Source organism: Hibiscus syriacus, unplaced genomic scaffold (genome assembly GCF_006381635.1).
Source record: "Hibiscus syriacus cultivar Baekdansim isolate YM2019G1 unplaced genomic scaffold, ASM638163v2 tig00116983_pilon, whole genome shotgun sequence".
NCBI lineage: Eukaryota > Viridiplantae > Streptophyta > Magnoliopsida > Malvales > Malvaceae > Hibiscus > Hibiscus syriacus.
Genome location: NW_024063506.1, coordinates 586547 through 592121, shown reverse-complemented (window position 1 = coordinate 592121; position 5575 = coordinate 586547). Strand labels below are relative to the sequence as shown.

At 31.9% G+C, this 5575-nt stretch overlaps 1 pseudogene; it reads right to left on the bottom strand.

The window, feature by feature from the left end:
- Positions 1 to 1464: 1464 nt before the first annotated feature.
- LOC120192910 lies at positions 1465 to 5352 on the bottom strand (annotated as a pseudogene).
- Between the last annotated feature and the right edge of the window lie 223 nt (positions 5353 to 5575).

Here is a 5575-nt window from a genome sequence, read left to right as displayed (position 1 = left end):
CCCCTTTTACTTATTACAGTTTCTTGGACTGAAATCAATACACAATTGCATCATAAATTACTAAGTCCATGTGGATCGACTCTCTTTCATTGTATTATTCTTAATTTTGTTTATTTTATTTTAAAGAGGATTTATTTTGTTTTGACGAGTAAAATGACGCTTGTCAGACACCTATAATAATAATATGTGACAGTTATAAGGTATTTTATGTGTAGTCCAAAAATTAGTCTTTTGTTCGACATAACTTATTGTCAATGTTTAATTACTACTATAAGAGTACTATTTATTTTTAATATTATTGTCCAAAGACTTGATATTGATATAGTGTTTGATATCTTGTAATGGGAATTAGTCATTATTTTGAATTTATTGTTTGCTTATGTGAGCTTGTTGTTTATTTTGTTCATCTAGTTCTTTTTCCGTTATAGTTTCTGCTAATATCTATTTTATTTTCATGCTTAATGAGACAAGTTTTAAGTAACAGAAAAATGCACTTACATAAGGTTTTCGTTGTATGAACATAGACTTTGCACTAAGGAAAGAACAATTTTCACATCTCATGGGGGATTACATCCTTAATTGGATTTTGAGAAGTAGTATTTGTTCAAATTGCATAAGTGTAGTAGTCATGAAGCACAATATTTTAGAGGTCTTTAGGACATAATTTGAAAAGATTATTAAGGCTAATTGTTTCCTGACGGAATTAATAAATGTTTTCCCAAAAACAATATGGTTCAAATGACATCACTTTTGACTTCTTTGACGTCAATAAAGTATAAGTGTCAAGGAAATGTGAGGGAGTACATTATGTATATGTTTCATATTGCTTCAAAATTTAAGGCATTTAAGATCAAGTACTTTTTCTGAAGAATTACTTGTTCTTGTGATTTCAGTATTGCTTCCTATATAGTTTAATCACTCAAAGGGAGAAATGAACTTTAGCTGAGCTCATTTCTCATTATGTGTAAGAGAAAGAAATATTAAAGCATATTAAATTTGAAAGTACTCACTTGAAAAGGGGAAAAAAGATAAGGACAAAAAAAATCAAAATGTAGTTGTTAAGGGTCCAATTCAAAAGAGACACCAATATGTTACAAAGGTTGTTTTCTTTTGAGATAAGTTAGGATATATGAGGAGAAAGAATTTTAAAACATTAAGCAACTACTTTGGTTATTCTTAGCGATCCAGGGGTTATAAATTTGAGGCTTAAGGGTCATTGTTGCCCTTGTAGTAGACAAAATTTATTAATTTAGCCCTCAAAGTTGTTTAATTTCATCATTTTATATCGTTGACTTTGTTGACTAATAGAATCGTTAGTTTCTGCTAATAGGGACGCCAAATGTTTCCACTCAGATAATATTACTACGTGTCTAGTTGATGACATGAAAATTATTTCAAAAATAAAAATATTTTAAGCGACCATTACTTAATGGTATAATCAATATACCTTATTGGAAGAATAAAAGAACGAGCTAGTGAATATACCTTAGCAATATGAAGGAAATCAAAGTGTTAAGAGAAGCAATCAGGGCACCGAATCAAGCCATTTTCATTGCATTCCAAGCATCTTTTAAGCGACCCTTCGTCTTTATCGAACACTTTCTGACTCCCACTACAATTCCCACAAGGCACAAACCTGACATCCTCACAACAATCACAAACAAGCCCAGGTTGTATCCTGGGGATATCATCAAGAATCTTAGCCAATTCCCCAACTTCAAACATGCTCTTAATCAATTCAACACCACCAACATACTTTCCCTTCATAAAAACCTGAGACAAACATGGATTATTCTTTCTCAAAACGCTTCACAACTCTTTCCTATATGCTAAATCCATAGAAATATCTCGTTCATCAACCCAAATTCTAAACCCTCTAATATCACCCTAACAGCGTAACAATCCTGGTAAGTTCTTCTAATCCCCTTGTAAACAAGTAAAATAAACAACAATTTGATCTTCAATTCTAGATAGTCCTATCGATGGGATATTGAAGCCCGAAGAAAACAAAGAAGAATACCCAATTGATTTCGCGGGTCGTAAAGCAGCCTTTGGAGAATGTTCATTTGAACCAGTTGAAGATTTTGCGATTTCGAATACATTGCAAAGTCTTTTGACTTTACCTTTGACGGAATCAATTGAATTATAGATTTTGGAAATGGAAGCTGCTCGAATAAGAGATGATGGGTTGTCGAGAAGAAGATGAACTTTAGAGGCATCTGATTTAGCTGATTTTGGTGCATCGTGAATGAGCGATTAAAGAACATCGACCCCGATGATGATTTCACATCGCTATTTTCGAATTTCGCCATCGACCTAGATTAGACGAACTCATAAATTAATAGAAAAAAAAATCAAACTTTCTAAAAAAAAGAGTGAAATAAAACTCGGTTTCATCGATTGAATTGAAGGAAGAAGAGAAAACTTGAGGGGAGTAATTTTAGGGTTGGAGATTATAGAGAAATAATAGGATAGTTAATATTCAAAATATTTTTTATTTATTTAATAATTACCACATCATCAACTAGACACGTTAGCAATATTATCTGAGGAGGAAACAATTGGCATCCACATTAGCAGAAACTAACAATTCTGTTAGTCAACACGGTCAACGATATAAAATAATACAATTAAACAACTTTGAGGGCTAAATTGATGCGAAAATACGATAGGGGCGGAATTGATAAATTTGGTTTACTATGGGGGAAACACTGACCCTTAAGCCTAAATTTTATGATCTCATATTAGGAATATTTTTAAGATTAAATCTATAACAATATTTTGAGGATGTTGAGTTTGGAGGGAGAAATAAGGTCTAAGAAATTACTTTTGAAGGGGAAGTGAATTATAATTCAATTCATATTATCACTTTTGATGATATCTATGTGTTCATACATGTTAATCAAGAAGTAAATCTATAACCTCAATAAGATAATATTGAACAACTCTCCATTTAAGATGAACAAATCCAAAATTTTTTAAGAATAAGTGTCATTAAGAAGATTCACGAGATGAGGGAGATATTATTTTAGATTATTATGCTTTTATAAGAAATAAGGATGACAGTGAAATCATGGAAGATGATATAATCAACTTTCATCGTGTCATAAAACTTATGACTCTCAAAAGTGGATTAATGTCATGTAAGAAGAGTATAAATTATGTAAAAGATAATAAAGTTTGAGAACTTATTTCATTACCTGAAGGTGCAAAGCTTATTGGTTTCAAATAGATGTTTAAAATCAAGACGGATGCAAATGGTGATGTTGATATGTATAAAGTATGTCTTGTATCTAAAGGATATACTCATAAATAAGACATTAATTTTAAAGAGACTTTCTCTTTGGTTTCATTAAAAAACTCATTCAGGATAATTATGATACTTATTGCTCATATTTGATTTTGAGTTACATAAGTTGGATTTCCAAACTAATGATATTTGTTTCTCAATGGTAACATTGATGAAATATTTTACATGGTGCAGTTAGAAAATTGAGTCAAATGATACAAAACTAATGATATTCAAATTAAGGAAATCCATTTACAAGTTCAAGTATTACTCCCGTTAATTGTATAACAAATTTAACTAAGTGAATGTCTTATTTGGTTTTGAGATGAATTTGGATGATAACCGTATATATTATAAGTTTAGTGGGAGTAAACTAAATGATACCCTTTATTGTTAAAGAAAAAAAGTTTAGTCTTGATTAGCTCTCTAAGGATGATTATGAAGCTAAGGAAATATTAAAGGTTCCTTATGCTTCAAAAATAAGTGAGGAGTTTAATGTATACTCAAGTTTATATGCATTCAGACATAGCGTATGATTTTAGCATATTAAGATTATATTTAAGCAATTTAGGTATGAATCATTAGATAACAACCAAATTGATTCGTATGATACATTTAAAAACAAAAATATTACATGCTCACATATCAGTTGTGTAGTAAGAAAGAGATAATCAAGTTTATGGACTCCGACTTATTGGAATATGGATGAAAAATATTTTCACTTGAATTGCTAGTTATGGATTGATAAGAAAGACTACTTGAGTTATTTTGTGACAACTAAGTTGTAGTCCTTTATTCTGTATATAACAGAAACACCTTAAATTTAAGCACTTAGACATTATGTTTCTGATTATCAAAGAAAAATCAAAGTGGTTATGTGTTTATAGAGCATATTGGTACAAACTTATAATTGCGTGCATGCTAAAACTCTGTCACCCAAGGTATTTCATGAACACACTGTTGCGTAAGACGGCTATCGGATAGAGCAAAATCGCAACTGATAATTTGAGAAAATAAAAATGAAGATAAAAGAGACACAATTTACGTGGAAAACCCCTAAAAATTTAGGGTAAAAACCACGGGCAACGGTAGAAGAATTTCACTATGAGAAAATAGGAATTACAACTTCTCTCGATCTACCAAGGAGAAAACAATGATAATTCTCTCTTGATAAAAATGAGAAAATAACTCTCAAGAAACTCTCTAAATTCTCTCTAGTATTGGAAGAAAGCTAGAATGCTTTGAGATGATTTTGAAGCTAAATGAGATAGGGTATTTATAGCTAAATCTTAAGGACTTAATCTTGTAAATACCCTAAATTTTAGTGACTAGAGTTTGTAATTTGACCATATAAAAAATAATAAAAAATTATGCACCTAATTTTCGGTGCCAACCCATTTATTATTTTTGACTTTCTACAATCTCCCACTTGAAGATTTGATTGGAACAATCATATCTTCACACCATTCTTTCTACTATGTACCATCATGTTGCTTACGTCTCTGACAGGCCACAGGAGGATCGACACCAAGTAAATTTATCAGTATTGATCTCTTTCGTCATGAAATCTGCTATGTTGTCATTGGTATTTATCTTCTGCATATCTACTGTCCCTTCTTCCACCTTTTCACGAATAAAATGGTACTGAACTTGTATGTGCTTTGTCCTTGAATGAAATGCTGGATTCCTTGCTAGATGCAAGACGCTTTGACTATCACAAAATAGAGAGACATACTCTTGATTGTGCCCAAGCTCCTCCAATAGCATCTTCAACCAAATTGCTTCTTTACTGGCTTGTGTAGCTGTTACATATTCTGCCTCTGTTGTGGATGTAGCCACAACTGACTGTAATTTTGAAACCCAGCTTATAGCTCCACCAACAACTTTAAACATATATCCTATAGTAGATTTGCTTTTATCCAAATCCCTGCATAGTCAGAATTAACATACCCATTGATAAGTAAATTTGATCCTCCGTAACATAATGCAACATTTGAGGTCCCTTTGATGTATCTCAGGATCCTCTTCATTGTATTCCAGTGCTCTTTGCCTGGATTCGCCATGTACCGACTAACCACTCCCACTGCTTGTGCAATGTCTGGTCTTGTGCATATCATAGCGAACATTAAACTTCACACTACTGATGCATACGGTACTCGAGACATCTCCATCCTCTCTTCTTCACAACTAGGACTCATACTGGAGGATAATTTGAAGTTAATAGGAAGAGGGGTAGAAATTGACTTATAATCTTGCATGCTAAATCGTGACAAGATTTTCTTCAAG